The following is a 13107-nucleotide window of genomic DNA, read 5'->3' as shown; positions in this document are numbered from 1 at the left end:
CATAACCCTGGGTGTCCGTTAAATCAGCAGGCATGTCAGTTGGCACTTCTGGTTACAGACCATTTTACGGTCATACATCATTCATAGCCGTAAAAGCCATTTGCCCTCTGTCACCCAACCAATCAGGATCCATCCAAGAGGAAGCAGAGCAGGAATCTGGCAGTTTTCTTCGGGCTCCTCTGAATTTCCACAACCTAGTTCAGCAAAATGTCACAGAAAATTAACTCCCCTGGGTTATTAAGAGCCCCTCCCCACTAAGGAGTGATATATGATTTCAGGCTAATATTTACCCCATCACAAGCACCACCTTGTGAGATACCAGAAGGGGCAGAAGTGCAGCAGGCATCGCACACAAGCCGGTGTAACACCTGCAGCTCTGAACCACAGGAATGAAAGTTCATGAGGGGGCGGGGATGCTGTGGTGGCCCACGCCTCGGCAGTTTACCCTACTGCCTGCTTGGAGCAGACGTGAAATTGATGTTAATGTCTAAGCTACCCAGCGGGTAACCTTGATCTGCCCTTGCTTCAACTCGTGTGAGTTCACACTTTTTCCACTCTTGCCTCCACACTATCATTTTGTGATTGAAATCGAGATGCCTGACAAGACTTGCCAACCACCTTGGGAACTGCAAACCACGTGTCTTTGGGTTCTTCCCAGATGCCTTTGCCTCTGGAATGGCATTGTGGTAGAAATGCCTCCCTAAATCTGTGGTCTTCTCTTTATATTTATTATTTCTTAACCCTTTCTTAATGCACTTTCTCACTTATGAATAAGGCTCAAGAGCAGTTGTCATAACCCCAGTGGGTGCCGGGACAGTCCCATCTGGTCCCCCACTCCATCTCTGCTTGGTCATTTTGTGTGTCTTCCTGCCTCTCCAGTTGTAACAGGCTAGAATCAATTTTCCAGTAACAGCTTGGAAATAATAGAACAAAATGTATATTAATATAGAAATATATTGTGAAACTGTCCTTAAACAAACAAATGAGCCACTTTAAAATATTACTGCTATAAATGACCATGACAGTAGCACAGCACATATAATAAAAAATAACTGCTGAAGAGAAGCTGCTGAATTACTATAGTAATAAACCAGATGTGATTATTATCATTTAACACGGTCATTGAATACCATGAATCCCTGAAGCCATTAAAATATTTATGATTAAACATTTGCTATTCCTTAGAACATATAGCTGGGTACTAAAAAACTGTTAAAGTATTATTTCAGTTAATATATGCCAGTTCTGTAATAGAGGTCAACCAACATTGACCAAATCCTTCAAAAGAGGGACAAACAGCTGCCTCTCCACATCTTGACATATTTTAGGATGTTTATGCTAGTATTATATACTCTCATAGTACTGGTAGCGTGTAGCAAATACACACTACTAAGGTGAAAATATGTTCCTATTCTGTATGTTCTTGGACATATGTGGACTTGGGGGCTGTTCTGGTCATTCTCCTAGAACAAAAGCAGACATAGCAGATGTTTTCAGAACCCTGTTCAAATGCCCTTAGCGTTCGTCTTGAGTATCTTTCTACAGTAAATACTTCCACCAGTGGGCCAGCCGGAGCCTGGAGTCTCAGGAATTAATGTCCCTGTGAGCAGTCCTCACAGCAGGTGTAAGTTGAAGAATAAGTATCCTGGCCAAATTTATAGACATACCTCTCCTCGAAATCTGTCCCTTGGCTGTGCTCTTCCTGACGATTGTTTTCAGTTAAAACTTCAGTTTAGTTCAATGTAAGGTAGGGTTTGTTGTACAGAATATATATATTCTGTACAATAGAATATATAATCAGTGTCGAATTTAACTTCTGAACATGGAATCAGTCTTCCAGGGTGTTTGCTTCTTATCTCTTGCCCTATTTCTTGGCAATCCCGACTTCATCAGTGGGTAGGGGTTGATGCCAGGAAGGAAACTCATCCATCCACTGGACATCTATCCTTGCCCCTATCCATTTTCCTATCCATTGGACTCCTATGGCTCAATATTAGAAAGAAGAACTGAGTGAGAATTCTTCAACACCATCACTTGGGGCTTACCTGGATATTTTAATTATTCACGCTATCTTTGACGTAAAATTCAGAATTGCCACTTTTTAAATGGATAATAACAGTAATAACCTTTCTTTATAATTTTAGAAGCATATATTTTCCAAAAAATAAGGTGCTCATGTTGTTCAAACTCTAATAGGGAACAATGTGGTGAGGGGAATTTTGGAGATACCTGGATTTGAGTCCCGGAGCTGTTCCTCACTGGCTGTATGACATATAAAACACATGTTATGTAACTCCTTCAAGCTTCCTAACTTGCCAGAGCCTCAATTTTCTCATATGTAAATGACTATAGCAATTGTATAAATCGATATAATGTATATGAAGCATTTATAAATACCATATGGATAATAGGTATTTAATACACATTGATTTATTAAATGATGACTGAATGGTGAATTTTCCCACCCTGAACCTGTTTCGATACTATCATGGTGACAACTCAATTCTTGGCATAAGTCATTACCTATTGGGAACCCATTTGGTTCCCAGCATGTCTCTCTGGAACTTCTCATAATATGACTTTGGCAGTGTGACACGTCTCTGTCATGTGGGTTCCATATTTGCCTTATACTTCCAAGTTATACTTATATAGGTCTGCCCTATTCTTGTGGTTTCACATTTGTAGGTTTAATAAACTGGGCAGTGATCTGACAGGAAAACTCACAAAGCCTCAGAGTAGAATAAAAGACATTTTAGAAGATCCCTGCTGGCTCAGTCAACCCTAATGAGCTATTAGGTCATTAGAGACTCTTTTCCATCAATTAGTCATTAAATCAGCAACCATTCATTGATGACAGTGTTCTCCTACTTAAAGGAACAGTACTATGAGAATGCAAATGGGCTGTTGCTGGCATCTCTGAAACTCTGAAACAAAGTAGCTCCAGTTGGTCTTTTTAACTTGTCAGTTACTTCAAAATCTAAAGGGAAGGCTCCTCCTGTGAGCTGCTTGAATTCCCTTAATTTGGTACGAATTTCTAGTGAGAGACGAATGGGCTTGATGTATTTTACATATAGACATATGGCTCAGGTGGGATAGATTCTTTCGTCCATGTGCTATACAATTCGGTTGCCTCGCCCATGATTTCTATGACCATCTAAGATCTCATATTCTTGTGGTGTCTGCCTCCAGCCCCTGATTCTTTCTGACTTCTGATGTTTCTTGGACCCCAAGGCAGATTCCCCCTGCCCCGTGGGCAACAAGACACAGGCAGTCTCCTCGAGGGCCTCTAATCACTACTCTTTTTTTTTTTGAGTTGGAGTTTCACTTTGTCGCCTAGACTGGAGTACAGTGGCACGCTCCTGGCCACCGCAGCTTCGGCCTGCTGGACTCAGGCGATCCTTCTGTCTCAGCCTTCCAAGTAGCCAGAACTACAGGCATGTGCTACCACTTCTGGCTAATTTTTTATTTACCCGGTCTCGCCAAGTTGCCCGGGTGTGTCTTGAACCCGCGGGCTCAGGCAATTCACTCACTTCGGTCTCCCAAAGTGCCGGGATTACAGGCTGAGCCACTGAGCCTGGCCTAATCACTACTCTTATAATGCAAAGTATATAGACTTGTAGTGCCAATTCCCTGTGTGTGTGTGTGTGTGTGTGTGTGTGTGTGTGTGTGTGTGTGTGTATGTATGTAGCAGAAGTTACCTAGCAATCCAGTTAACTAACTGCTGACTGAGAACTGAATATTGGACATCATTTTTCATAATAGTTTCTTTATCATACCTATGCTGAGGTAAACCTGGCAGCTTTCTTCCTGACTGTCCCCTACCATTGACCAGCTGCTTTGTCCCATTCTGTCAAAACTCTCTTTCCCTCTCTCTGCTTTTTGACTGCTCCCAGAACCTCAAAATTCCTTCAGTGTTATTAGGCAGAGAAATTTGCCTCAGCCTTGGGCCATGTCTGAAGTCCATCAAAACACCCATCCAAGAATTTGCTAAAATGAAGGCTGTTCTCTCCTCTCAGAGGAATTCAACTACAGCTCAGCTAACAGATAATTTTCCCCAAATATTTGTGACAACTGTAAGTATTCAAAGATCATGGGCATTCATATTTGATTATATTGTTATTTTCAGAATTGTGCTGGAGGATCTCATTCTTCCCATGGCATTCACCATGGCATAGAACTTCCTGTACTGAACCATGGTAGTTTTGTTTGATTATAAGCAGAACCAGAGTTTGTTTCCGTGGGAGGCATTTCTGAAATTACAATGGGCAAATATGATTTCCAGTGTGTCAATATTCATTTAAAAATGCTTTTGGCTACTTTAAATGAAAGTACCTTTTATTACCTTTAGTACACTGGTAAGAATGCTTTGGGAGAAGCACTCTTCTGCTGGAGATGTCTAGGATGCAGTGGGAAGATGAGTCTTCTTTTGAGTGGATAGAACTGAGTCCCCTGATTCATTTCTGCCCCCAGAGAAGTTAGTGTTTGATAAAGACTCAATTGCTATTTATTTTTACATGAGAGAGCCCATTAATTTTAGCTCATTTATCTTCAAATTTACTTTAATGTTCTATAGACAACATTATTGTTTAGTTCTCTCTATAAAAAAGAATTAGAGCTACAAGATAAAGCTTGCATATTCTTGCAGGTGAAATGCCACATTCGCTAATATCAATTTATTTGGGAGTCCTGGTATGGTACTTAGCAATGATGACAATAATTGCTTTACCAATTTTTAATTTGACCGAGTTTTTACTTTATACGTGCAGCAATGCAACCCAAGTTTTTCATTATCTAACTTACTCTCATAGGAACCCCCTGAGGCAGGTACTATATTATTCCCTGTTTTATACCCGAGAAAACTGATCTCACGTCACTTATATATCACATTTTTCGGGAAAGCTTACCCTATTCTCATGCCTGTCATACTTTGTGGTAAATGCTCATCTGCTTGCCTCACTAGATCAGTGCAGACAGGAATCATGTCTATGTCAATACTCACTACCCATTCAGTGCCTAGCATATAGTAGGTGTCTAATAAGTATTTGCTGCCAGACTGAGTGGATCAATGAATCAGTGTGGAAAGCAGGAGTAACTCACTCAAAGTTACTAGGTAGGAAGTAGAATGGAGACTGCAGCCCATAGCTAGGGGACTCCCAAGCCCATGCTCTTAAATGTCATGTAGAAATTTCTTCCATCCTCTTCTTCCAGCCTCCAAACAAAAACAATACCTTGATTTGAACAATATCCTGCCGCCTGGTGAGCACAGATCTGTAATCATATATCTGTGGAAATTTAAGCTCCAAGATAAAGCATCTTTCACTTTTGGGAAAAGGCTAAATTCTTCCAAGGCTCTGTTGGGAGCTCTTTACTGGGCAGGGTGTGAAGTGATAAAGGAAGAAAAGATAGCACTACTGCCCTCAAGGAGATGGTTACATAAAGCACTGGCTTGTTGCCACCCTAAATGGTGGCCAAGCCTCCAGGCCAAGCCTCCAGGTCAAGCCTCACTCAGTCTGTAGTCAAAGCTCACAAGACATCAATCTGAAACTCTGAAGTCTGGCTTGAGAAAGTCTCAGTGGTTCAGATACAGAACGGTGGGGTGGGGCGGGTGAGAGGAGGTAGAATTGAGGGCAGTGGGGATTGTGCAGAATTTTGTTTCTTAAATGAAAAGCCCAAATAAAATAAATAAATGAAAACATAAATCACAGTCTTCTCCAGGTTCCTTGCTGGAGGAAAACAAATTAGAAAGGGCTTGAATGAAAGGAGTATTGAAGAAGCTTGACTTGAATTAAGTGGTTATATATTTTAAAAGTACTTTGTTGGGTCCTGTAAAAAATTGCAAATAAAAAGGTAGTAATACCCCCTGGCTTTGCGAGGCAAATACTGATAATAAAGTCTGCTTGTGGGGTGGGGGATTTTAGAGTATAGACTTAGGAGGAAAGTTTTCATTTTAGGAGCACTCTCATTTCTTCCTTAATAATTGATGGTGAGATGCTACATTTTCAAGTAGATATCATGTGTCTTTCTAACACCATCCACTTTCCCCTTAAAATGGCCCCAAATGAAATTTAAGGACATAACTTGGAAATTTTTTTCTTTTGACAGGCAACCTAAAGGAACTATTTTAGGCTATCAAATACTTGTTGAGATCCATTTTACAATTCCTTTTTTCATGGTTTGAAAAAAAAATTAACAATGAATATTACAGCCAACATCCACCACAGAAGTAAAACACTGGTTTCCAACTCTTTTTTGGCCTGCTGGGTTATTAACTTAAAAATAAACATTAACTGGAAAGCTTAGGTATTTTTACAAATATATAACGTCTTGGGCAATGAGTCTTATAAAGATCGTTATGAAAGAAAATAACACCAGGAAAGTTACCAGGAAAGAGTGAAATGAACTTTTCCCTTGTTAAGAAATGTTTAGGTCCTTTTGTTTGTAAATGGCAGGTGGGTCATACAATTCCAATGTAATTTCAGAAAGCCATCTTCTGAATGTAATAAACATGTCTGCAATAATAGGATTCAGAAAATAGCAAAATGCATTCCAGACGCCCTTTGATTGTGCATACAGAACAGAGAATTTAGCTATAATTGGCTATAACACAGTTATGGACAGCAAATGACACACTGTGGAGTTGGGTGATGTAGCAGTTCTGATTAGCGATGGTACATTTCAGCCCAACACCAGAAACAAAATAGAGGGATATAGTGACACAGCACCTTTGTTTCTCCTTCCTTCTTCCCTCCCTCTCTCTTTCCCTTCCTCCCTCTTCCCTCCCTCTCTCCCTCCCTTCTTTCCTTCCTTCCTTCCTCCCTCCCTCCTTCCCTTCCTTCCTCACTCACTTTCTCCCTTCCTGTCTAATTGCAGTATCATAAATTATACCAGAAAACTTATTCTATTCTATTATTATTCAGCTAATCAATTGTCAGACTAAGACTTTATTCTCTTCAGAGGCTAACAATTGTTTGGAGAGGGGATGTAAGAGCCCATGGAGAATTGACTTTCGGAGAACTAGACGTAATTTGAATCAAGAATTATAAGAGGAAATAAACCATTACAATAAACAAGGAAACATGTACACAGCTACTTTCATCGTGTAATTTTATTCACTCTAGTTGAGAAAATAAAGAGATAATACTGACCAAAGCACCTGGGTATTTAATGCAAACTGTAAAATCTATTATATTAAACAAAGTCAAAAGCAATGTGAAAGATCTTGAATCTATTCAAGGCATGCACCTCATTATAGACTTAGCAAATTAAAACACAAATAGGATTAGAAAAGAATAATGTAACAATCTCCCACTATGGTCCCTAGAGCATTAAGTCATAAATTGGGTTTGCATTAAATTGTGCCTGTGGTATTGAATTCAGGGAAAGAGCTGTGGGCTGGAGATAAACCATGCTGGGCTACTCACCAACTTTGGCAAAGCTATGTGTTTTCTGAGACATGTAGTAAATTTGTTAGAATACGGCAGGTCCACACAAAAAAATGAGCACTTCACAGCTTAATTTTTAAAATGTCTGCTGTAGTGGCAAGTGAAACCTGCAGAGATGTAAACGCTGACAAAATCTACATGTGAAATGGAACTGTATTACCCACTTAAGGTGAAAGCCATTCCACTAAATGCACTGCTTAATACCAGACACACTTAAAACAAAGCAAAACTTCTAAACACAGGGATTTTAATTAATTTATTTCAGTTTGGCTTTTATTCTAGTTTATTTGTTTGATTTTGCAAAGGAGGGAAGAAAAGGAGAAAACAAACAATCCTCTTTAGAGAACACATGTGGACTTTGGAATATCTAAAGGAATGTTCCCTTTCGTTCCACATAAGGATCAGACCTTAACTACTCTGACTGATCAGTAGAAGAATACTATGGCTTATTTTAAAAAGCAAATTAATATACTTAGATCCATGTTTTAAATGATGCAGGCGTTGGAAACACTCCACTGCCAAGCATGTTCCTTCCATTTCAAATTTATTCTCTTGGTTTGTTTCCTACTGTCCTGTTCAAGAGTGGCTAGCTTAGAAAAAAGAGGAAACAGTTTTGATTATTCTATGGCACCCACGTGATGGGCCTCTGTCCTTATGTTAATTCCTATCTATTGCCTCTTGGCAGCTGGACAGGACCACTTACTCAATGCAGAAAGCCAGCTGTTGGCCCTTATTTCTTTAATGCCAATTTCAGGAACAGAATACAATTTATTTTCTCTTCCTTTCCCTTGACTTCCTAAGGCTGTTAGGAGAATTAAAGGAAATTGACGTAAAATGTCAAGGAGATAGTAGGTGCTCAAAAATGTCAGTCTTCTGGCTCCTACTTCCTTACTGAGCGTAGGTCATAGAAGCAAAATTTGCAAGAGTTCCCAGTCTCACGCGTTCCCCCAGAGGAAGTCCAAGCTGTTGTACTCAATGATGTGCAGGGACTCTTCGATCCAGAGTGAAATAGTTCTAGACCTCCCTGTTGGGGGACTCCAGGCCTCCTCTTCCTCTCCTATTTCTTTTTCTTTCCTGGCTTCTGGGCTCCCAAGGTTCTCCCTCACAGCCCTTACAGCTAGCTGTCCTGGCCTCCAGGAGACCGGTTTCTACATCACTACATTTAGCAGCAGACAGTCTGTTTAAACCTGCATTCTCTGTTTTTAAAAGCTTGTTTGAAAGTCTAAATGGTTCCCATTTTGGCTTTAGTAAGACAAATATGGGCTAAAACACGCGGTGCCCCTTAAGTATGATGGATACTCAGGACCGGCTGAAGTTTTCCATCGCCAAAGACTGGCTTCTCAGAGTGGTAATTTTTCTGCCATGTTATTTATGTGGTGGTTTTACTTCTAATTATGGCTCATAGTGGCTGTTAGTGCTGAGCAGTAAGAGAGCCAACTGCATTGTACTGCCATTTAACTCCAGCCCATAAAACGGGTGATAAAGCTGAGGGCTTAAAAACAAAACCAAACCAACAAAAACCCGTCACTTTCTGTGACAGGCTCACATCTGCTTCTGCCATTCTTAGACCAGAAACTTTCACTAAGAAGATATATGGAGGCAGGTGACTTCTGAGGTCTGGGCACCTCAATGTCCAGCTCAGCCTTCACCTTTAAGTAATTCTTTACTGTAGACACAACAACCCTAGACCTCAGCTATAATTAACACATGCCAGCTTTAATCAGAACCAGTGTACTTCGTTGTTTAGAAACTAATGAAAGCAAATAGATGTTACTTAACACCGTAAATAATGAAAGGCCTTTTGTTGTTCTCAATTTTGATTACTATTTTTTGATGCTAAGAAGAATGCCACTTGGTGTGTGCATAAACAAAGAAGATGGATGGCTGGGAGGAGAATGAGCTGTCCATAATCTGATTAAAGCGATAGAGCTGGCTCCTAGGAGAACCACACAGGGCTTAATGATTGGGTTGTTGTTCCTAATATGTCTAATGTTCACTCTTAAAGAAATCAAGAAAAATGTTAAGAGGTTCCTGATATTTCACCGAGGCAGTGGGCTGTCGCAGCATCTGACAGGAAAAGAACATTCTCTGTGGTTGGAGCATAATGTCCAGCCATGTAAGCTAATTTGCCCAAATGATATTAGGCAGCATTTTAAAACTTAACCCTGCTCCAATTCACTCTCTCTGCTGGCTGAGCCATCAGGGACAAGGCAAGGATAGGCTTGGTTTTGTTGAAGTTGTGATGTGGTAAAACACCACTTTCCTTTCTCTTTAGTTCTTTTCCTGCTTGACAAAATGTTTCTGGATTTCAGTTAAATGTCTGCTATTGTTTGGATAATAAATACATTATTTAAAACCTGTGTGTACTCTAGCCTGTTAGGATATTAGGGAGAAAACTTAGATTCATTGCTGAGCTTTGCAGGAGCTTATTTTGGCTGAATGCAATGATTAGCCCTTTCCTTCTTATAGTGTGAATTCTGTAGTTGTGTGTGTGTGTTTGTGTGTGTGTGTGTGTGTGTGTGAGTATGAGTATGAGTGTGTATGTTCATGCAACAATTACTCATAAGTAAGCAGAGCTGCAAAGTTAAATGACTCTAGCAAACTCTTGGGGAGGTCTGACTATGTGCACTGTAGGTTGCCTCCAGTATAATACTCATCATGGAGCTTGTAGATCTCCTAACAAATTTTAGGATTGTCCTAATACTATTCAGTCATTAGGATCTCTGTTGCCTTTGAAACTCTAAACTGGAAAATTGGATTCCAGATAGACAGAAAATGAGTTATTCTGCTTATTTTAAACCAGCAACACAAATGATTTTGAATACTCCCATTTCAACAAATATATGATAGCCCACTGTGTGCTAGTGTCCTATTTTACAGATGAGAAGCTGAGGTTCAGATATGTTAGCTTCCCAAGACCATTGGCAGAGTGCTTACTCAGTAGCTTACTCAGTAGCCCCAACTTTAGACAAAATCCATCAGGTTCTCAAGTTCATGCCCCAACTTTAAACAGAATTCACCAGATTCTCAAGTTTCTACCACCCTATGTGTCTCAATCAACAGTTAAATCTCCATGCCTCAACAAATATTGAATGTATCAGATGGGTCTCTTTTCTTGATAGTGTCCATGAATCTGATAGAAACAGGCAAATGACCCTTTTCCAAGACAGGAGAAGCAGCAATTGGCAAGGGCTTGGCAAACTTGCTTGCTGTATCATGGGGATGGAGTGATTCAAAGTACTTTTTGGTCCCCCAATGTGTCTGTCTCCTCTTTCTCTCACAGACCAGCCTTTGGCTTTGGTTACTTTCCAAGTCCAATAGGCTGAGGTTGGATTTCCAGAGACACAGGGAGGACACTCGGGTGAAAAGGAAGAGACACGCATGTACACACATACACAAACACACATACAGAGAGAGAGAGAGAGAAAGCTCAAGCTAGCTGATTCTCTTCCTGTCCTGCTGACCTTTTCCTTTTCCTGCTGGGCCCATTTCAGAGCCATATCGTCATACATTGGCACCCCCACCTGAGGGCAGGGAGAAGAAATGAAAGGACATGAAACAAAACCACAGCTGTGCTGTTTATTAGACTTCTGGTTTAAAAAAATGTTGGGGAAAGAGGTTAAAACTAAGCTGCTTTCTCTTAGACAATGCTGGCAGTAATTTTAGTGGTGGTATTTATAGCATCTGAATGTATTGGCTAAGGTATTTGAATACCTTGAGCTATATTGCATGGTGGAGTGGAGGGAGCCCAAGGATAAATGGAATAGTTGGAATGACCTTGGGCAAACCACTTCACTTCTCTGGGTCTCACCAGATGCACACCGAGCTAGGCAACCCCTGAGATTTTGCAGGAAAGTAGTGAGGAGAGGGCAGCACACCTGTGCTGGTGTCAACTGACTGGCCCAAATCTCTGTTGCTCAGTTCACGCAGAAGATGTCTGATCTGGGTTGAGTTACTCAACCTCTCTGAGGTTTGGTTTTCACCTCTGTGAAATGAGGAAAAGGTGTCTACTTCCAGGGGTCATTAAGAGGTTTAGATTGACTAATGCACAGTCAGCTTCTGGAGAAGGCATTTTTCCAGGACCCAAAAGAAGACCTAGTAGTGGGATGCTTTGAAGGTGAGTGAGGGAGGATAACTGCTCTATGAAGAAGTCCAGACTGGTAGAGGATTGGCCTTGGAGTGGGCTGGTGGGGCTCTGGGTGACCCTCCTCAAGGGAGGAGAAAAGGAAGTAACCATAAATAGCAGCTCAGAGCAAAGGATACCTTGCCATAGAGTTTCGATAGGGACATTGCTTTGGGGGAAGAAAAATAAATCTCTGAACCCTGCCTTTTTGCTTACTGCTTTTCATTTCTTAATTCTTTATTTGTAATGAAGTTGGGAGGGTTTTCAACTTTGACGGTTCCATTTATTTCTACCATTTTCACCTAAAACAATACAATGAACAGCAATTATTTCCACCCTGGTTTCAACTGCAACTGGATAAATGTCAGTATTAATTAAACATGTCCTGTGTACTCTGTGCGTAACTGTTCTGTTACTCTGTCTGTCTGTCTGCATCTCTCTTTCTTTATCACCAACCACCACCCCATCTTTCTCCCCTTCTTCTTTGTCACTTCCATTCTCTATTCTCACAACTGGGGACAGGAAAACACCAAATAAGAACCCAGTTGAACCAAAGAAGCTGAACCCTTGAATATAAACCATGTGTATGAAGAAGTCCAGAGAGCAAATCCTCCCAAAATGGGCACACAGAGACCCCTAAGAAAGAAGGGGGGACACCTTCCATTCCTAGGCTCCATCTCTAATGCCTGCAGGTCAAAGGAGGCTGCCCCTGCTGCTCCTCCAGGCAGGGAAGCTGACATTCCTATCAGTGCCAGGCACAGGGCACAGGATCCTGCACCTGAACTAGGAAAATGAGATGATTCCTAGGCTTCAAGTCCTCCTCAGGTATCACTCACCCAGTGTCCTCAGGAAGGCAACTGGAGTTTTCTTTGCATAATCATGGTCAAATAGTATATTTATTTAATACTTGGTTCTCTAGAATATTTTTGTTTTTGTAGTTCAAATTTATTTTCAAAATAAATCTGGATCTCTTTTATAAGTGAGTACAATTTAAAAAAAAAATCAGAGTGGTAGAGGAAGAATATAGAACTGAAATACGAAAAGGAGCAGAGGAATTGGGTGTTACCAGATATCTGAGATGAGATAATTAAAACAACGAGGCATGACTCTGAGTCAAAGCAAAAGGAAAAATCTGGGGTAACATAGTTCATGTCATCTGACAAAATAAAGCATGCCACACTGGTTCCTGGAACAAACCCTAGGAGGAATTTATTACCTGGGTTCTTGTTTAAGTGCATGGTGGATAACCAGTTGAACAAAGCCTTAGGACAGAGTCTTGCAAGAAGATGAAGAATGAGACATAGCATCCTCACCCTCTCTGAAAGGATAACAGAATTAAGATTACAGAAGCAGACCAATATGTGGTCATTAACTTTTAAATTAGTCTTAACACCATCTTTTTTAAAAAACCACTTAAAAATAATTTATTCTTATATCAAAAGTAATACATGCTCATTGTAGGAAGTTTCTAAAATACAGATAGAGATAGAAAAAAAATATATAATCCTACCACTCATTAGTTACTATTAATGTTATAGTGTC

Source organism: Carlito syrichta, unplaced genomic scaffold, assembly GCF_000164805.1.
Source record: "Carlito syrichta isolate Samal-C Ts95f unplaced genomic scaffold, Tarsius_syrichta-2.0.1 Scaffold305867, whole genome shotgun sequence".
Taxonomy (NCBI): Eukaryota; Metazoa; Chordata; class Mammalia; order Primates; family Tarsiidae; genus Carlito; species Carlito syrichta.
This window is presented reverse-complemented; position numbering follows the sequence as displayed.